Raw genomic sequence first — 22643 nt, 5'->3', positions numbered from 1 at the left:
CCATTTTATACCTATACCAGTTCCATTCATCTGCTGATGGACATTTGGGCTTCCCTGATGGCTCAGCTGGTAAAGACTTTGCCTGGTTCAACTGGGTCAGGAGGATTCACTGGAGAAGGGACAGGCTACCCACTCTGGTATTCTTGGGGTTCCCGTGTGGCTCAGCTGGTAAAGAATCCACCTGCAATGTGGGAAACCTGGGTTTGATTCCTGTGTTGGGAAGATCCCCTGGAGAAGGGAAAGGCTACCCACTCCAGTACCCTAGCCTGGAGAATTCCTGGAAAAGTCCATGGGGTCGCAAAGAGTGGGACACAACTGAGTGACTTTCACTTTCACTTTCTTTTTTCACTAGGTTGCTTAAAGACTAGATCAAATAATGCTGCAATGGACACAAGGTGCATATATCTTTTCTAGCATTCTTAATTTTTTCTAGTAAATACACAAAAGTGGAAATGCTGGATCATATGGTAGTTCTATTTTTAATTTTCTGAGGAACATCCCTACTGTTTTCCATCATAGCTACACCAACTTATAATCCCATTAACAGTGAATGAGGTATCTTTCTTCTTCTCATCCTCACCAATCACATTTTTTTGTCTTTTTGATAATGGCCATTCTGAAACATATAAAGCGATATCTCATAGTGGTTTTGATTTGCATTTCCATGATGGTTAGTGATATGGGCCATTTTTCATGCTGGCCGTCTGTTTATCTTCTTTGGAAGAATGCTCAGGTTCTCTGCCCATGCTTTAATCACATTGTTTGTTCTTGGATATTAAGTTGTACGCCTTCTTTATATAATCTGGATATTCAGCCCTTATTGAATATACATGGTTTACAACTTAGCAACTGAACAACAACAACAAACATTTAACTGAGTCTAAATTGATTATATACATTTATGGAAACATACATGTAACCAATTACGCCAATATTTTAAATTTATTGAGAGAACAGTTTTCATTATAATTTTATTACCCTTGATTCTGTGATTATAATTTCTCTTGGCTTCTCTTTTATTGTATTTTTTCTCTGTTTTCTTCATGAGTAGTATCAAAGGCAGTATATATATCCTGCTGTTCCTTCAGTAATCAATTACAAAAACAGTCCAGCAGTAAGAAAACAATACTGACAGAGATTATCTACTGACAATCACAAGCCTGTAAACCATAATGATACATAGATATTTTTACACAGAATAATTATGTACAGAACTCAGTCACACACAAAATTTCAATGATGTTAACAACATGTCTGAATACTATCAAATATTAGAAGAACTGTATTTTAATTATTTAGGCAGTCTTTTGATTCATTTTATTTTAATTCATAGTAAAATCATCCATAATTTTAAAAAATCGGTTCTAGAATTTGGAGACAATGAACACGCCAGTGGTTGCCAGTGCTTGGGTGGGAGGAGGGGCTAACAGGCAGAGCGCTGAGAAATTTTAGGGAGATAAAAGCGCCCTGTGTGACACCGTAATGACAGAGGCATGTCTCATGTCTGTCGAAATTGACAACATCTGCAAACCAACGGTGAACCTTCATGTAAACTGTAACTTTTGGAGATTACGATGTGTCAGTGTAGGTTCATCAATTACAACAAACGAGACTATGCTTTTATTGGGGCTGTGGGTATGTGAGAAATCTCTGGACATTCCCTTCAATTTTGTCCTGAACCTAAAAGCTCTAAAACAGTTAACTTAAACAAGTGTTAAACTAAGCTGGATAGAGTCGGACACGACTGGGCAACTGAACTGAACTGAAGCTATTGCTTACTACTCTCTCTCTTATCCCTGGTATATTTTCTTTTGTGGTTTGATGAGTTTCTTTCATGGTATGCTTAAGGTTCCTCTCTCTTTATTTTTTGGGTATTTACTATGGGTGTTTGTTTTTTGGCTATCTGATGCTTACGTACAGCAACTTACACAGAATAGTCTATTTTAAGTTGATAACAACTTAAGTTTGCTTCCATTGTAAAAAATCAGCATTACTCTATCATCTCACATTTATGTTTTTAATATTGCATATTGCATCTGTTTGTTCTGAGTATCCTTTAAGTAATTGTTGTAATCATTGTTGCTTTCACTAATTTTGTCTCTTAAAATTCATACAAGATTTATGAGTGATTAACTCACAACCTTTACTATATATTTACCTTTCCAGTGCGATGTATCCTTTCATGTATGTTCTTTTTACTAATTAGCTCCCTTTCGTTCAGCATAAAGAAGTCCCTTTAACATCTCTTGTAAGGCTGATCTAGTGGCTTTTGCTTGCCTGGGAAACTCTTTATCTCTCTTTCATTTCTGAGTGATAACATTGCTGGGTAGAGAGTAGTCTTGAAGGGAGTTTCTTCCTTTACCACTTTGAATCACTTTATATTGTGTTGTTCCTTCCTGGTCTGCAAAATTTCTGCTAAAAAGCCAGCTTTAGTTTTATGGGGTTCTCTTGTATGTAACAAGGTGTTTTACACCTCTGGATACTATAATATTTTCATATCTTTAACTTTCGACATTTTAATTATGATGTGTATTGGTGTGGGTATCTTTGGGTTCCCCTTATTTAGAACTCTCCCAGCACCATGGAACTGGATGTTGGTTTCCTTCCCCAGGGTAAGGAAGTTTTCAGTCATTATTTTTCAAATAAGATTTCTGCCCCTTTGTCTTTTTCTTCTCCTCCTGGGATCCCTATGATATTAATGTTAGTCTTCTTGATATGGTCTATGGGTTCCTTAGGTCTACTCACTTTTTATTTTTTCTTCTTTTTGTTGCTCTGCTTGGGTGAGTTCCACTGCCCAGTCTTCCAACACACTGATTCTTTGTCTCCTTCATCTGGTCTGCTGTTGAGTCCCTCTATTGTATTTTCCAGATCAGTTATTGTATTCTTTAGCTCTGTGACTTCTATCTTGTTTCAGTTCAGTTCAGTTCAGTCGCTCAGTCGTGTCCGACTCTTTGTGACCCCATGAATCGCAGCACACCAGGCCTCCCTGTCCATCACCAACTCCCGGAGTTCACTCAGACTCATGTCCATCAAGTCTGTGATGCCATCCAGCCATCTCATCCTCTGTCGTCCCCTTCTCCCCCTGCCCCCAATCCCTCCCAGCATCAGGGTCTTTTCCAATGAGTCAACTCTTCGCATGAGGTGGCCAAAGTATTGGAGTTTCAGCTTCAGCATCAGTCCTTCCAAAGAACACCTAGGACTGATCTCCTTTAGAATGGATTGGTTGGATCTCCTTGCAGTCCGGGGGATTCTCAAGAGTCTTCTCCAACACCACAGTTCAAAAGCATCAATTCTTTGGCGTTCAGCTTTCTTCACAGTCCAAATCTCACATCCATACATGACCACTGGAAAACCCATAGCCTTGGCTAGATGGACCTTTGTTGGTAGAGTAATGTCTCTGCTTTTTAATATGCTATCTAGGTTGGTCATAACTTTTCTTCCAAGGAGTAAGCGTCTTTTAATTTCATGGCTGCAATCACCATCTGCAGTGATTTTGGAGCCCCCAAAAATAAAGTCTGACATTGTTCAGACTTTTCTCTTTCCTCTTCACTCTCTGCCATAAGGGTGGTGTCATCTGCATATCTGAGGTTATTGATATTTCTCCCTATCTTATTTAGTTTCTTCTATTTTCCAAATCTTTGTTGACATTCTCTCTACTTTCATCCATTCTTCTCCCCAGTTTGGTGAGTATCTTTATGACCATTACTTTGAATTATTTATCACGTAAATAACTCACCTCAATTTCATTATTTCCTGAAGTTTTATTTTGTGAATTCATTTGAAGATATTCCTTTGTTTCTTCATTTTGTTTGGCTCTCTGTGTTGGTTATTTATAGTAGATGAAATAAACACTTCACTCAATATTGAAGGAATAGTTTCATGTAGGAAATAAACCTTGTTCAACTCTGCCTCCGCTCCCTCATTTTCTCTCAAACCTGTCTCCTTGTCCAAGCTGCCTATTATATTTTTAATGCCTTCTGGTATTCAGGGCTGTGCCTAGACATGCCAGTGTCCTAAAGGGAAGGATTTCCTTCCTCTTTCATCCTCATCCCCATACCTTGCTCACCAACTGGAGGGTCAAATTCCGAAGTCTAACTGTTGACTTGTTTCACCCAGGTAATTTAAGATCATATGCTCATATTAGTCATCCACAATCATAAACAAGATTCGATAACCGTTTCATAAAAGCACTTCTTTAGAAATCATTATCTTATAATCTTATTAATCAATCTTAGATCACATGACATTTCTTCGAGTATTCCACATCTTAAGACCCGCCTGCTGTTTTTTTCAGGTTCTATAAACATGTAACATCCATGGAGGTGCATTCTCTCTCTGACAAATGGCAACCAGGAGTGTGGCTGGGGAAAGGATCATAGCCCTCTTTGATCTTAAAGGTCAGAGAGCAAACCTCCCAAACGTGTAAGCATCTCATAATGAAACCTATTATGTGTAATTCATGAAAATTTCAAAACATTTTAAAAACGTTTATTTTTGGCCTGCTTCACTTTTTGGGATAACAAGCAATTCAGAATGAGACCTATTAAGTTTTGTTTATGAAAATTTCAAAATATAAAAAAAAATACTTTTGGTTTGATTCACTTCTTGGGGTTATAAAATGTCGTTTATTTTCATCTTAGAAATAATGATGACTTAAAGTAGAGAAGGACATTCTAAGCCTAAATAATCAGAATGCAGAAGTTTCTTCTCTGCCTAGAAGGAGTTTCTGTTGTAGTGGAGGAAGACACTAGAAACAAGACACTTAATTGATGAATTATATTACAGGGGATGCGTGTGTGTGCACGCTGAGTTGCTCAGTCATGTCTGACTCTTTGTGAACCCATGGACTCCATCCTGCCAGGCTCCTCTGTCCATGGGATTATTCTGGCAAGAATACTGGAGAAGGTTGCCATTTCCTTCTCCAGGGGATTTTCCCAACCCCAGGATCGAACCTGGGTCTCTTGTGGCTCCTGCAATGGCAGGTGGATTCTTTACCACTGAGCCACCTGGAACACCCATATCACAGGGGATAAATGCTATGAATAAAAGAGCAGAGGAGGAGAGGTCAGGAACACGGGTGTGGGGGACATGTAATCTTCAACACAATGGTTAGAGTAGACCTCATTGAGATCTTTCTGAGTGTGTGTGCCTGTGTATTTATTTTTTCTCATTTTAATTTCTTAGTAAAACATCTAATTGCTTACGCTTTTTTTTTTTTAAGGAGATACTTTTTCATGCCCTGTTTAGAGAGGATACTAGGAATGAAGCAGCCAGACAGTGACATTAGCACGGGAAATACCAGCTACAAACACTGGTCAGTGAGCTCAGGTGTGTTAAGTATCCAGAGGAAAGCAGTGTGGTGATCAGTTAGCAATACTTTCTAGGGGTTTTGTGCCCTGAGAATGAAGGATTCTGATGGATGAAACTGCCACTCCTCTCCCTCGGGAAATGCTGCCACAACTTGCTGCCATGTTAAACAGTACACCTCCGGCTTGTCCTAAACTCACCCCAAGTTTCACTGTTTTACTCTACTAACACTGAGCTGAGTGAGCAAACTTTGTTTTAGATACATCACATTATTGATGATTTCACACGCCTCCTCAATCCTCAGCTTTCCCAGATTCGGGATGTCTACTTACCCTGTGTATTTCCCACCCTCTGCTTTGGGTTTTCCCACACTCGTCAAATCCTCTGTCGTCTTTTTGGTCACCACCAAACTCCTTACCCCGAGCCCTACCCCTCAGGACAATGGTGGAAGAAAATACTGTTATCAGCATATTTGATATTTTACTCTGTATTTACTACAATACATCAATGATTTGTGACGAGTGTTAAACAAGAAGTCATGCACTGATTACTGAGATATAGTGTTAGACTGCTCCACAGAGCCTGTTAATCTCTGCCTCTGTTTCTGCTTTGAATCCACTCTCATTTCTATACAAAACACTATCTTGTCCACAGTCAGATAAAGCCATAGGTCTTCATTAGTACTATGTGTAGAATTCAAAACTATTAAGGCTGCTCTTTGGAAAGGCTTTCTGCATTGCCCTATATTCACATTCAGTTCAGTCGTTCAGTTGTGTCTGACTCTTTGCAACCCCATGGACTGCAGCACACCAGGCCTCCCTGCCCATCACCAGCTCCTGGAGCTTGCTCAAACTCATCTCCATCGAGTCGGTGATGCCATCCAATCATCTCATCCTCTGTTGCCCCCTTCTCCTCCTGCCTTCAATCTTTCCCAGCATCAGGGTCTTTTCAAATGAGTCAGTTCTTTGCATCAGGTGACCAAAATATTGGATTTCAGCTTCAGCATCAGTCCTTCCAGTGGATATCCAGGACTGATTTCCTCTAGGATGGACTGTTTGGATGTCCTTGCAGTCCAAGGGACTCCCAAGAGTCTTCTCCAACACCACAGTTCAAAAGCATCAATTCTTTAGTGCTCAGCTTTCTTTATGGTCCAACTCTCATATCCATACATGACTACTGGAAAAACTGCTGGAAAAAAAAATTCACATTAGTCACCATCAACCACCTGCTCAGCCATTCTTTGAACACATACTCACTACAGTTGTGTCCTCTCACACCCTGCGTACCTCCCAGCACCCAAGACCACTTTCGTGCCGTTACTCACCTAAGCACTTAGTCACTGCTCCTTGGAAGCCCATACCCTGTGGCTGTCCAGCCCTCTGTGCTCCCTCACGCCTAATCTCAAGTTGACCTTCCTCATCCTGTGGAAACTTTGCTCGTGACTCACAGTCTCTGCTTTCATCTCAAGTGCTGCCATCATCTAACCTCCACGGGAGGGAGAGAGTAACTGAGGAGTGAGGAAGTATCTGGAAGCGGTGGGGTGAGGGAAATTCTTGTGCTTGTTTTTAAATCTCTAACACCAACCCAGAATTGAAGTCAAAAGGGACTGGTATTGCATGATTCATCATTTCATTTATGTAAAATGAAGTGCTTATTAAATTAGCCACAAAAAGGCAGAGCAGTACACTAGGTAAGACACTGGGCTTTGCAATCGCTAAGACCCATGTTCACACCCACTGACTAGCTATGAGACCCTCATCCAGATACTTATCCTACCTAAATTCTAATTTCCTTGCTTATAAAATACGGAAAATTGAAATCTCTACTTCATTTAGCCCAGGGTCTCAGATGGATGTCAGAAAAATTACTGACATTTAAGAGTGTGATTAAATATAATACTTCTATTTGCTGTCAGTTCATACACCTTCAGGACAACTACGGCTGCTCTCCTAACTGGGTATTAACTGTACAGAAAACAGAACTTGTGTCTTCACTACAGGGGAAAAAGGAAGCCTTGTAAGATTGCAGTGCAATGACATTCACATTGTGAAGCCTGCCTGTCACAATGTTGTGGTGAATAATATTTAGCAATCACATTACTTTGGTAATAGCGAAATGTATTGTTTTAAGGCATAGGCCCTGGTCTGATAGCCAATTTAGATTCTTCTAACATAGTGGATTGCTGTTCTTTAGTACTAAGTCATGTCCGACTTTTTAAAACCCTGTGGACTCTAGCCCACCAGGCTCCACTGTCCATGCAATTTTGAAGGCAATTTCGAAGGAATGGGTTGCCATTTCCTTCTCCAGGGGATCTTCCCAACCCAGGGATCCAGCCCATGTCTCCTGCATTGTCAGGTGGATTCTTTACCACTGAGCCAGCAGGGAAGCCCAGACACAGTGGATATGGTTTTATTATTATTTCCTAATAAGTATTTAGCCCTGAAAGCTGGGATTTAGTTATGTTTTTCCTTTTAGACACTGCAACTATTTCAAAAACTCGAGGCAAATTATGCGCTAAATTCAAAAATGAAAGCTACTATCTAGTTTCTTTTAAGTTAGTTCACTCAGTCGCATCTGATTCTTTGTGACCCCGTGGACTGTAGCCTGCCAAGCTCCTCTGTCCACAGGATTCTCCAGGCAAGAACACTGGAGTGGGATGCCATTTCCTTCTCCAATAATTTCTTTTAAGAAATTATAAGAAACAGATAATTGAGAAACTTTTCTTATTTTTTTATCCATCACCAATCAATAATAACAGATGAAAAATCTAAAAAAGTGATTATCCACTTACATTTCAAAGAAGGCAATAGTGTTCATCCTCAAACTCTGCAAATCAAGAAAATATCAATTATCTAATACACACACTGAACTAAAATGTTTTTCAACAGTTCAAATGTTGGAAATGGAAACAGGATTGAATATGATATGTCATTAGTTGGACAACTGGTAACAAAGCATTGTTGTTTTCTTGGATTCTTTTTTTTTCCAGTGATTAGGGGTGATAACTCTGTCAGGGCTGTGCACAGGCACTGGTTTTTTGTTTTGTTTTTTTTTTTGTATTTTTCCAAAACATTCCTATACTTTGCATTTATGCAATAAACTTGGAGAAATAGTAAGATTTTCTTTCTCGTGTGGAATCTAAGCATTAACTCCTTGGGTGAGTCTCCAAGCCCTCTAACTCCCTTAAACGTGCAGGACCTCTTAACGGTCCTGTTGGAGACTCTGGCCTTACCGCCTCCCCTGCTCTGACGTCCACTGAATTCTTGGCCTCTCCTGGCATCCAGGGACTGCTGTCTCCTTGCTGTCCTCCTCCACTTGGGGTTGTACCAGACCTTATCCATCATCCCACCTATTGAAAGTAGCCTTACCAGAAGCTGTTGTAATAAACGTGCTCCTGTTTGCTTAGGGTTTGGGGTGGAAAGGGAAAATAGGCTACAACCAAAAGTGGCACACACCTGAGACTGAATAGCAGAAATCGCTGAACTAAACATCACTGTCTGTAAATATCTATCCTGGAACACAGTTACACACATTCCTTACTCAACGTCTATGGCTCATTCACATCACAACAGCAGACCTGAGTGCATGCCACAGAGACCCAGAGACTGCATGACATGCAAAGCCAAATATTGACTTCTGGCCCATCAGAGGACAAGTTTGTCAAGCCTTGAACTATATCATATCAGCCTATCAAGATTTTTCTCAAGGCTGGTCCTCCTTTAAGCTGTGGCTTTTCACCCTCTTCTCAAGAAGGCCTTTCTCCTAATAGACACTCATCCCCTCAAATCTTTTCTGTAATCACGGGGTATTTCATTTCAATTCTTGGTTTTCTTGTAAATGCAAAACTTCAGTTGCCTTTATTATACAGAGTAATTCACCAGGTCCTGCCTAACTCCAACTATGGCCAGGAGTCCTAAAATTTCCTATCCGGAAGATCCTTAGGGCATTTTCAGAAACCATACCAAAAGCACTAGAAAGGTATTAGACCATTGCTGTAGAAGCAGAAAAAAATCATCACGTTTTAAAGTAAATTTCCTTTCTTTATGACCTACCCTTTTCCCCTGTCAGTGTGCAATAATCTAAATCTGGCATTTTATATCTACATACATGTCTGAAGTTATAAATTTAACAGAGAACAGTAGAAGGGGCCACAGGAAAAGATAAGGAAGTGGGAGGGGCATTTGATCGTTAAGTTACATGCAATTCAAATGTTTCTAAACAATGATGTACAGAATGAGGTCAATTTCCTCCTAAATAGAAATAAATTTGGAAAGGCCTATGTAATAGCTACTTCTGCTTCATCAACTATGCTAAAGCCTTTGGATGTGTGGATCACAAGAAACTGTGGAAAATTCTTCAAGAGATGGGAATACCAGACCACCTTATCTGCCTCCTAAGAAACCTGTATGCAGGTCAAGAAGCAACAGTTAGAACTGGACATTGAGCAACAGACTGGTTCCAAATTGGGAAAGGAGAACGTCAAGGCTGTGTATTGGCACCCTGCTTATTTAACTTATATGTAGAGTACATCATGTGAAATGCCAGGCTGAAGCACAAGCTGGAATCAAGATTGCCAGGAGAAATATCAATAAGCTCAGATATGCAGGTGACACCACCCTTATGGCAAAAGGCAAAGAGGAACTAAAGAGCCTCTTGGTGAAAGTGAAAGAGGAGAGTGAAAAATTTGGCTTAAAACTCAACATTCAGAAAACGAAGATCATGGCATCTGGTTCCATCACTTCATGGCAAATAGATGAGGAAACAATGGAAACAGTAACATATTTTATTTTCTTGGACTCCAAATTCACTGCAAATGGTGACTGCAGCCATGAAGGTAAAAGACACTTGTTCCTTGGAAGGAAAGTTATGACCAACCTAGACAGCATATTAAAAAGCAGACATTACTTTGCCACCTAAGGTCCATCTAGTCAAAGCTATGGTTTTTCCAGTAGTCATGTATGGATGTGAGAGTTGGACCATAAGGAAAGCAGAGAACCAAAGAATTGATGCTTTTGAACTATGGTGTTGGAGAAGACTCTTGAGAGTCCCTTGGACTGCAAGGAGATCAAACCAGTCAATTCTAAAGGATATCAACCCTGAATATTCATTGGAAATACTGATGCTGAAGCTTTGGCCACCTGATGTGAAAAGCCGACTCACTAGAAGACTGATGGTGGGAAAGATTGAAGGCAAGAGGAGAAGGGGACAACAGAGGATGAGATGGTTGCATGGCATCACTGGCTTAATGGGCATGAATTTGATCAAGCTATGGGAGATGTTGATGGACAGGGAATCCTTGCGTGCTGCAGTCCACGGGGTCACAAAGAGTCGGACACAACTGAGTGACTGAACAACATGTTTACTTTCTGGTTGCTAGTCAGTTTGTTTCTGTCAAGCAACTTGTTTTTCATGACAGTTAATGGAAAAAATGAAATATGCATTGTTTTTTAAAAATTCCAAATTGGTAATTTATTTTTTGAAGCTTTAACAATGCTTTTCTAAGGGTGTTTGCATATGTCCTGGGAGTGCTTGGCTACTATACAAATAGGATATAAAAATAATGCAATAAACATGGCAAGACTTCCTGGGAGAATATTTTTTTTATGTTATTTCAGTAGTTTAAGTGGAAAATAACATTATTTCTATATTAAAACAAATATATAATAAGGGAACAGAAGACAAATAAGCCAGGATATTCTAAGATGAATAAGAGAGAGAATACTGTACTTCAGGAGATGCTTTAAGTCCTCTAAGGCTCCGGGGTGGTGCATTCCTTCCCTTTGCTATGGGGATCAGTTCAGTTCTGTCGCTCAGTTGTGCTCTGGTGGTCTGGTATTCCCATCTCTTTAGATCCCAGTCTGTTGTGATCCACACAGTCAAAGGCTTTGGCATAGTCAATAAAGCAGAAGTAGATGTTTTTCTGGAACTCTCTTGCTTTTTCAATGACACAACAGATGCTCACAATTTGATCTCTGGTTCCTTTGCCTTTTCTAAAACCAGCTTGAAAATCTGGAAGTTCATGGTTCTCATACTGTTGAAGGCTGGCTTGGAGAATTTTGAGCATTACTTTACTAGCATGTGAGATGAGTGCAATTGTGTGGTAGTTAGAACATTCTTTGGCATTGCCTTTCTTTGAGATTGGAATGAAAACTGACCTTTTCCAGTCCTGTGGCCACTGCTGACTTTTCCAAATGTGCTGGCATACTGAGTGCAGCACTTTCACAGCATCATCTTTCAGGATTTGAAATAGCTCAACTGGAATTCCATCACCTCCACTAGCTTTGTTCGTAGTGATGCTTCCTAAGGCCCACTTGACTTTTCATTCCAGGATGTCTGGCTCTAGGTGAGTGATCATACCGTCGTGATTATCTGGGTCATGAAGATCTTTTTGGAATAGTTCTTCTGTGTATTCTCACTCCCTCTTCTTAATATCTTCTGCCTTTATTGTGCCCATCTTTGCATGATATGTTCCCTTGGTATCTCTAATTTTCTTGAAGAGATCTCTGGTCTTTCCCATTTCATTGTTTTCCTCTATTTCTTTGCATTGATCATTGAGGAAGGCTTTCTTATCTCTCCTTGCTATTCTTTGGAACTCTGCTTTCGGATGGGTATATCTTTCCTTTTCTCCTTTGCCTTTCACTTCTCTTCTTTTCTCAGCTATTTGTAAGGCCTCCTCAGACAGCCATTTTGCCTTTTTGCATTTCTTTTTCTTGGGGATGGTCTTGATCCCTGCCTCCTGTATGATGTCATGAACCTCCATCCATAGTTCTTCAGGCACTCTTGTCTATCAGATCTGATCCCTTGAATCTATTTGTCACTTCCACTGTATATTCGTAAGCAATTTTATTTAGGTCATACCTGAATGGTCTAGTGGTCTTCCCTACTTTCTTCAATATAAGTCTGAATTTTATAATAAGGAGTTCATGATCTGAGCCACAATCAGTTCCTGGTCTTGTTTTTGCTAACTGTATAGAGCTTCTCCATCTTTAGCTGCAAAAAATGTAATCAGTCTGATTTCAGTGTTGACCAGCTGGTGATGCCCGTGTGTAGAGTCTTCTCTTGTGTTGCTGGAAGAGACAGCGCATGTTGCAGCGCATTCTCTTGACAAAACTCTGTTAGCTTTTGCCCTGCTTCATTTTGTACTCCAAGGCCAAACTTGCCTGTTATTCCAGGTATCTCTTGACTTTCTACTTTTGCATTCCAGTCCCCTATAATGAAAATGACATCTTTTGGGGGTGTTAGTTTTAGAAGGTGTTGTAGGTCTCCACAGACTTCATTGAAGTCTTCAACTTCAGCTTCTTCAGCATTAGTGGTTGGGGCATAGACTTGGATTACTGTGATATTGAATGGTTTGCCATGGAAATAAACAGAGATCATTCTGTCATTTTTGAGATTACACCCAAGTACTGCATTTCAGAGTCTTGTTGACTATGAGGGCTACTCGATTTCTTCTAAGGGATTCTTGATATTGGGATGCTGGGATGGAAAAGTTGTGCGAAACTGTCCCATAGGCAGCCATGTTGTCACCAAATATAAACAGAGAAGACCCAGAAGCAATCTTCTCTTTCCAAGAGTTCAATGAAAAAAATACTCCATAGGTGATCTAAAAACATCATTCAATTTGGTCTCATTCCTGCCAGGTTGCCTGTCTAAAACACATTTCACCTTTCTTCTATCTACATTGCATAACCAGCTCAGAATTCACTTACCCTGCCAAACAGCTCCAGAGCAAAGTGATATCTTTCTTTGGAACTCAAAGCACTTACTTTCTATACCATTTTAAAATAACTTATCTTCTTTAAAAGTAATATGCACTCATTATCAAAAGCACAGAAATACAGAAAAATATGAATAATATTAAAATTGCCTATAATAGCCTCCACCCAGTAGTTAGTATTCTTAAGCTTCTTTTATATTTTACATTTGCAAGGTTATAACTTGAGATTATATTGATTGTATTTTTTTTCACCAAATGAAAAACATTCCCCCATCATTTCCCCTAACATTTATCTAAACACATCTCATAGTATTTGATATTTCATGTCTTTTTTACCTAGTAATGGTATTACATTCATTTGCTTGCTCATGATTCATTCTTTACTCAGTAGTTAACTAGAATGTACCAAACTTTGTGCTTATGTATTTCCTTTCCCATACTAAATTAACTTATGAGTAAGGGTCACTTTTTAAATTGTCCCCACATTTCTGAGTATAGACTTAAACAAGAAGTATACGGTAAGTATTTGAAAATGAACTTACCAAAATTTCACTTATCCTCAACATTTTGAAAACATTCTTTTATACCAAGGTGCATCTCAAATTGTGCATGTTGACTACTTTTAATAAAAATTTTCTCAAAATGTTTTCTTTTAAGCTTTCAGTCTTGGTCACAGTCTTCCAAAGGAGCAAGGTTAACTCTTTGTGGTAACACATCGTAGAGACGAAGTCAGAGTCTGTACCAAGCTTAACACCTGTGCACCCGGGCCAGGCAGGGGGGCAGAGACAGCAATACATTGAAGAAGCAGACTCCAAAGACACAGCTGTGTTCTGAAGGCCATGAGAATAGTCAGTGATGATGCAGGTAACACAGGATGCTGGAAAATCTTATGAAGCAGAAGTAGAACAATGATGAGCAGTCAGTAGTAACTGGGGGTGTCAGATAAACTGACAGGCTTCATCATGGGTGTCTGTTGGTGGACAGACAGTGTTCCTGGTCTTACAAAACCAGAGCCAGGCACCAGCACGGCCAGGAGAGCATTCTGATACCTTGGATTATACAATAACTTCTTTCAGTCCTGCCTGTGAGCGGGAAAAGAGGACACGCTCTCGGAAGTTGGCCCTCCTGCAAACTACCAGTTCCTGTTCGTTTCCTCTAACAAAACCATCATTCAGAGAAAGAAACAAGAAAATATATTCTGTGTTAATAGGGGCCTGTATGTGTTCTAGAATGAGGCTCTTTTTAGTTACTCAACTTGGAGGACACTTTGCTTTGACAAAAGAAGCAAGAGGAAAGGTCAAGTTACTCTTTACTCTCACTTATCTCCTCAGTATTATGCAATACTTTCTTGTTCCCAACATAGCAACCGTAGAAGGCAATAAACACTTCCCTGTGAACTTGTTATTCATGATGCTTGCAGCATGATTATCAGCATATAAATTCTGGGATAGGACAGTTGTCGGCCATGCTGTCATCTAAATAAAGGGACTTGGGATTTCAGTGTCCTTCCTTGACAAAGCACTATAAAGTTGGGAACATCTCGAAATAAAACACTGACAAGGAGCCAGTTATTCTCGACAGAGTAAGATCTGAGATTCCTAAAACCTTAGAAGTGACCACACAGACACGGGAAACAAACACGGGAACCTGAGGATACAGAAGCTCTCCCAGCACGTCCTGAAGCTCCCTCCTCTCAGCTTGGTCTCCAGTCACTCCTCCCCTCTCTTATCTCGTGTTGAAAGCACACATTATCTAGTCAGGGGAAAACTATGCTCTGGATGTATAAGCAGTCTCAACTGGTTAAAGAAAGAAGATGTCATTGAGAATTTCTGTTTACATGTTTGTCATTTTTCTTTCTTATATTTAAATATTTATAACATGGAATGGGCTCATGGAAGAGAACAGGGAAAACACAGGAGGAAGATATGAAAATCTGATTCAGTTCAGTTCACTTCAGTTCAGTAGCTCAGTCGTGTCTGACTCTTTGCGACCCCATGAATCGCAGCACTCCAGGCCTCCCTGTCCATCACCATCTCCCGGAGTTCACTCAGACTCACGCCCATCGAGTCAGTGACGCCATCCAGCCATCTCATCCTCTGTCATCCCCTTCTCCTCCTGCCCCCAATCCCTCCCAGCATCAGAGTCTTAGTTACTTATAAATATATTACCTAGTGATAACCACTGTTAATATTTTAATTCATTTTCTGCTAATCTTTCTTCAGATATATTTCTTTATAAACACAGATATTTTTCCTTTTAAATACCTTCTTTTTCTTTTATAGAGGAGAACCCAATCCATATAGATAGATTGGAGGAAGGTTTATGCTATGCCAGTTTTCACTTTCTCTAGGAAAAAATTAATTTCTGTTTAGTAAAAAGGCATTAAATGATTACAGAGAGAGTATGAAGGGAAATATCTGAAAGAAAATGAGGAAATTAATATTTCCTAAACTCTAGCTCCAAAGTACTTTGTATTATGTTCTATATAAAAAACACTAATATTTAAATAAAAGAACAATTTTTGTCATAAAATTAGCTAGCTTACTTTTAAAGGATTCAGAATAAACTCAATTAACTAAGAAAGCATGACTTTTAAGAATTTATCAAATTAATAAATGTGTATTGATACTTTCTAAATAAGTGGCCCTGGAGTCTTAACTGGTCCACATTTTTCTAGATCTAAAATTTATATGGAATGATATTGTGAGACTTGCTAATGACCTCTAGAAAATGTCAGTATATTTCTGAATATTTAACAATAGGTCCATGTATGACTACTGCTAACTTCTGTGTAATTCTGGACTTTAACAGTTACTTTTAGAATATACTGCTGCCATATTCACCTTGATAAATACAAAGAATGAACTGCACACCAACTTGAATTTCAATTTGAAATTATGCAACATAGGAAAAAAACTAGCATAAGCAAAGTCAACGGACAGACCGTGACCAAAAAAATTGGAATTATATTACAAATGAAGGGTAACTGGCTTCTGTAAAGAATCAATTATTCAAAGACCAACCCTCCCCCAACCTCCTAAAGTATGGGTAAATGACATGCAAGCAGGTAACTCAAAAAAGAAAGGCAAGTAGCCCATAAATATACGAAAAGATGCTCAAACGTTCTACTTAGTTGAATTTTAGTAATCTCTATTTATTCTTGGGTTTCTGAAGAAGTAACATTTAAAGGACTTAGAAATTAAATGCACAGAAATACAACTTTCTTAGAATGAAAATTCTCTATCACAAGAAAAAAATGTTCTGTTTCTCACCCCCCAAATTGGAGCAGGTTGGTGAGCAATTACATTAACAAATATCTGATACCTGAGACTTTGTAACTGTAGGAATCTGTGTGATTTTTTTCTGTTACATCAGCTATCTCTGGGAAATATTGTATATATAAAAGATGTCGAAAATATTATATAGCCTAACTTGCATTATTGAGCAATTCTTCTCAACCCTGGTCTTACATTTTTCATCTGAAAAGCAGGGGCTGGAACAACTGGCCTTGAAAGCTATTCCTAATGTTAGCATTCTAATTTTGTTTTATTTTGCTTGACTTTTTGCACAATTAAGTGTGAGTTGTAAGTTAGTTTAAGTCTATGATGTTTAAATGTACTGTCTCTACTATTATAATGAGAAAAGAATAAAAGATTTTATCTTTGCAAACCTACTTGTGGAATATGGTTTGTAATATTTATGGTGTGAAGCTTCCCAAAGCCAGGAGGAAACAAAGTGAGTATGTGGTCCTTCTGAGAAAGGCCCTCCTCCCTGTGCCTGGCAGGGTTTCGGATCCCTGTGCTGGGTGTGGCTCCACAGTAAAGCTCGTGAGGTCACAGACAAGTAAGAAGGTCAACTGACTGACAGGTGCCTACCAGGTGCAAGCAGAGATGGCAGAGCTCCCAGGACCAACATCAGAAAAGGTGGTTTAATTATTATCTCCTAATGGTGGATGTGAGAGTTGGACTGTGAAGAAAGCTGAGCACCGAAGAATTGATGCTTTTGACTGTGGTCTTGTAGAAGACTCTTGAGAGTCTCTTCGACTACAAGGAGATTCAACCAGTCCATCCTAAAGGAGATCAGTCCTGGGTGTTCTTTGGAAGGACTGATGCTAAAGCTGAAACTCCAATACTTTGGCCACCTCATTGAAGAGTTGACTCATTGGAAAAGACTGATGCTGGGAGGGATTGGGGGCAGGAGGAGAAGGGACGACAGAGGTTGAGATGGCTGGATGGCATCACGGACTCGATGGACATGAGTTTGGATAAACTCTGGGTGTTAGTGATGGACAGGGAGCCTGGCATGCTGCGATTCATAAGGTCACAAAGACTCGGACACGACTGAGCAACTGAACAGAACTGATGGGTGGTTAGTTATTATTCTCTCTCAAGCTTTCACAAATACAAAGAACTATACAAAAAAGGTCTTAATGATCTTTGTAACCATGATGGTGTGGTCACTCACCTATAGCCAGACATCCTAGAGCATGAAGTCAAGGGAGGCTTGGGAAGCATTTCTAAGAACAAAGCTAGTGGAGGTGATGGAATTCCAGTTGAGCTATTTCAAATCCAAAAGATGATGCTGTTAAAGTGCTGCACTCAGTATGTCAGCAAATTTGGAAAAGTCAGCAGTGTCCACAGGACTGGAAAAGGTTAGTTTTCATTCCAAAGAAGGGGAATGCCAAAGAACATTCACACTACCGCACCATTGCACTCATTTCACATGCTAGCGGCATAATGCTAAAAATCTTTCAATTTATGCTTCAGCAGTATGTGAATCAAGGATTTCCAGATGTTCAAGCTGGATTTAGAAAAGTCAGAGGAACCAGAGATCAAACTGCCAACATCCATTTGATCACAGAGAAAGTAAAGGAATTCTAGAAAAACATCTACTTCTGTTTAGCATAAGCTAAAGTCTATGACTCTGTGGATCACAACAAACTGTGGAATATTCTGAAAGAAATGGGAATCTACCAGACCATTTTACCTGTGTCCTGAGAAACCTGTATGTGGGTCAAGAAGCAATGGTTAGAACCAGACAAGGAAAAATGTACTGGTTCAAAGTTGGGAAAGGAGTACGACAAGGCTGTATACCGTCACCCTGTTTGAAAGTGAAAGTGAAAGTTGCTCAGTAGTGTCCAACTCTTTGCGACCCCATGGACTATACAATCCATGGAATTCTCCAGGCCAGAATACTGGAGTTGGTAGCCCTTCCCTTCTCCAGGGGATCTCCCCAAACCAGGGATCGAACCCATGTCTCCCGCATTGCAGGTAGATTCTTTACCAGCTGAGCCACAAGAGAAGTCCAAGAATACTAGAGTAGGTAGCCTATCCCTTCTCCAGGGGGTCTTCCCAAGCCAGGAATTGAACTGAGGTCTCCTGCATTGTGGAAAAGGCAATGGCACCCCACTCCAGTACTCTTGCCTGGAAAATCCAATGGGCTGCAGTCCATGGGGTCACTATGAGTCGGACACGACTGAGCGACTTCACTTTCACTTTTCACTTTCATGCATTGAAGAAGGAAATGGCAACCCACTCCAGTGTTCTTGCCTGGAGCATCCCAGGGACAGGGGAGCCTGGTGGGTTGCCATCTATGGGGTCGCACAGAGTTGGACATGACTGAAGCAAATTAGCAGCAGCAGCTCCTGCATTGTGGGTGGATTCTTTACCAACTGAGCTATATTTAACTTATATGCAGACTTCATCATCCAAAATGCCAGGCTGGATATTATCACAAGCTGGAATCAAGATTGCCAGAAGAAACGTCAGTAACATGCTAATGATATCAGATGATATCATGCTAATGGCAGAAAGTGAAAAGGAACTAAAGAGCCTGTTGTTGAGAGTGAAAGAGGAGAGTGAAAAAGCTGGCTTAAAACTCAACATTCAAAAAACTAAGATGATGGCATCTGGTTCCATCACTTCATGGCAAATACACGGGGAAAAATGGAAACAGTGATGAACTTCATTTTTGTGGGCTCCAAAACCACTGCAGATGGTGACTGCAGCCATGGAATTAAAAGATGCTTGCTCCTTGAACGTAAACTTATGACAAACCTAGACAACCTATTAAAAAGCAGAGATATCACTTTGCTGACAGAGGTCCATATAGTCAAAGTTATGGTTTTTCCTGCAGTCACATACAGATGTGAGAGTTGGACCATAAAGAAGGCTGAACACCAGAGAATTGATGCTTTTGAACTGTGGTGCTGGAGAAGACTCTTCAGACTCCCTTGGACATCAAGGAGATCAAAGCAGTCAGTCCTAAAGAAAATCAACCCTGAATAGTCATTGAAAGGAGTGATGTTGAAGCTGAAGCTCCAATACTTTGGCCACCTGATGGGAAGAGCCAACTCACTGGAAAGATTGACGGCAAAACGAGAAGAGTGCATCAGAGGATGAGCTGGTTAGATAGTATCACTCACTGTCAACTACAAATCGGTGCTTGCCAAGAGCATTTGCCAGTGACTGAACATGGATGTGAGAGCTGGACTGTGAAGAAGGCTGAGCGCTGAAGAATTGATGCTTTTGAACTGTGGTGTTGGAGAAGACTCTTGAGAGTCCTTTGGACTGCAAGAAGTCCATTCTGAGGGAGATCAGCCCTGGGATTTCTTTGGAAGGAATGATACTAAAGCTGAAACTCCAGTACTTTGGCCACCTCATTCGAAAAGGAAAAGACTCATTGGAAAAGACTCTGATGCTGGGAGGGATTGGGGGCAGGAGAAGGGACGACAGAGGTTGAGATGGCTGGATGGCATCACGGACTCGATGGACGTGAGTCTGAGTGATCTCCGGGAGTTGGTGATGGACAGGGAGGCCTGGCGTGCTGTGATTCATGGGGTCGCAAAGAGTCGGACACGACTGAGCAACTGAACTGAACTGAACAACAACAAGGGCATTTTCCATCTGTCTCTGCAGAGACTGAACCCTCTGTTGCTGCAGCTGCAGACCTTCAACTCTCCCTGAGGGGAATTCAGGGTGGAGAGTGAAGCACCCTGTACTCCAGGAAACTTGGGGAACATTTCTTCTGGTAGCTAGATATTTTCAGGAACTGATCTCATGATCCCAATCCTTGCATCTCTTCATGGCTAGAAAATCATTAAATCCCTTCATGGTGACATCAGCTCCTCGTGACTAGCAGAAAATCTTTTGTAAAGTAAGAGTTCATTTCATTGAACTTCCCCTTCACCAAAATCTTACACTGACCTTCTCCCACTGCCTCTTCGGAGCAGTCTCTCAGAGCTATCTGAGGTACTGTCTCCTGGGCTGAAGTTTTCATTTTGCCCCAAATAAAATTTAACTCAGCTCTCCTGTTGTGTATCTTTTTAGTCGACGGACATGAATCTGAGCCAACTCTGGCAGATAGTGAAGGACAGGGGAGCCTGGCAGGCTGCAGTCCACGGGTCTGCAAAGAGAAGAGGATAGGACTTAGTGACTGACACCACCACCAACAGCAAAAAAAGAGGGGAAAGCCTCTTCCGAGAGCATTTATAGGCCCCACCTCTGAAAGACAAAATGTAAATAAACCAGTTTAGGAGGAAAGAGGTATCTAACACTGTTTTATGTACTGACATCTGCAGACACCTCCCTCCATGTTACCGCCATTCCTAAAGCTTACAGGAGAGCTACTACAGAGCTCAAAATCTGGTCTACAAACAATCATACTCTCCATTCTCTCCTCATTTTCTTGTTGGCAGTTTGGCAAAGACTTTGGGGACTTTGGAGGAACCACTAGTGTTTAAGCCCCTACTTCACTCAAAGCCTGACTCTCAAGTTCTTTGCCTCTCAGAACCTTAGGAAGTTCACGGTCGATACTCTCCCTTTGAACTCCGTCACTAAAATGATCTCTTCAAGGCTAAGTGTTGAACAGTGGATCCACTTCAGAGGTCAGCTCGCCTTTCCTGATTCAGGAAAGTTTTCTGTGTAGACACGCAGCTCCTGCCTTTCAGAGAAAAATCCAGCTTTGCTCCCAGTACCTAACACTATTAAAATCAAAATTTCTCAGAGTTTTTCCAGCATTTGGTACATCCTCTCTAGGGGAGACGCAGCAGTAATATGTTAAAAGCACTTGACAGCCACATCCATTTATTTCATTCAGTATTTAATGAGTATTTGTTAAGCACTTAGTATCAGTCTAGAACTGTCTCAACACTGGAGATACAGCAAAAAACGATCTCTGCCCCATGGAGCTTGTTCAGAAAAATATGGAACAAGGCTCAAAAACCTTTCAAATGTAGTATCCCTTGAGTCAAATCAAAATAAGAAATTTACGCAAAACTCTTCTATATTAAGAATGACTTGATGAACCCCAGAAATATCACTGACTGAAACAAAATTCCAGCAAAACCCAATTCTTGGATCTAATATAGCACTTGTAACTAGGAAACCAAACAGTAGTCATATTTTTCTCCTTTTAAATTTTCTCATGAGAAAAGAACTTACTTCTAAGACTAGAAATAGATTGGAAGTGTTTTTCAATTTTATTCAGCTATAACTGACATATAACATTATATACTGATAGCTGCAGAGAACAGTGAATAGATCTGTTTTCTTAAGTGCCAACACTGAGCCACAAAACATTTCTGTTGTATCACTGTTTTACAACTATAAGAAATATCAAAAATGACAATTCCCCTTCATTGAGTTTCCTATTCCTTTTCTCCTTAATTATACCTCCTTTAATTGTCATCATGGAGTGTCTGAATTTTATAACCCAAGATACTAAGGTGTTCATACATTACCTTCACAATTAGTATCTTGTATGTTCTGTCAAGAATCCAAATGTTGTGTTGCTCTGGGAGGAAGCAGAAACTCCAAAGTTTGCTGAGCCCAGAAAATCTTTAATACAAATTGTTTAAAATATATACAAAGTTCTATAATTACATAAGATACATTTGAGTTTTACATGAAGAGCTTTCTTTCCTTACCATCCTCTCATAAATTAACCGTATGTGACACAGGTTTTATTTCCACCATTCTGTGAACAAAGGAGTAGTTGATATGCAGGTTGGATTTTTAAAAAAGATTTTTTTTTACCTGATTCCAAATGTAATAAAGGGTCAACGCAGAAAACTAAAAGGCACACAAAAATGAAATATACATAAGCCTATCAACTGTTATTTTTGATTTATTTTCAAGTAACTGCTTTTTAAATATTTAATAAATATTTTAATAAAAGGAATGCCAAAAAGCACACACTGATTTGGAGTTTGCTTGTTCAACTTATGAATATGTCTTAGTTTCTCACTTTTTTAACACTTCTTGCTGTACAAAATTTCATTTCAAAAAGATACCTATCAAAAAAATCTTATGCTTCTGCCAAATATTTAAGAGTTTATATTTTCTCCAAAATTATACATCTTTGTTCACAACTCTGATGATTTCCTTGGGGTAAACTCTAAATGGACCTAGTGGTTTCAAAGTCATGTTCATTTAAACTTTTAAACCAAGCAAAAGTGATGTTAAAAACTAAAAGTTTGAGGGTACTGGTTCCCCCAACCCGCAATGTTTACACATTGGTTGACATTTTTATTCTTTACCAATTATTACCAAGAAAATGTCAACTCCTTTGTCTGCTGTTTAATAATGGTCACATTACTTTTCTATTACTAGTCATACAG

The sequence above is a fragment of the Budorcas taxicolor genome, chromosome 16, assembly GCF_023091745.1.
Source record: "Budorcas taxicolor isolate Tak-1 chromosome 16, Takin1.1, whole genome shotgun sequence".
Lineage (NCBI taxonomy): Eukaryota > Metazoa > Chordata > Mammalia > Artiodactyla > Bovidae > Budorcas > Budorcas taxicolor.
The sequence above is the reverse complement of the archived record's forward strand: the minus strand, read 5'-3'. Positions refer to the sequence as shown.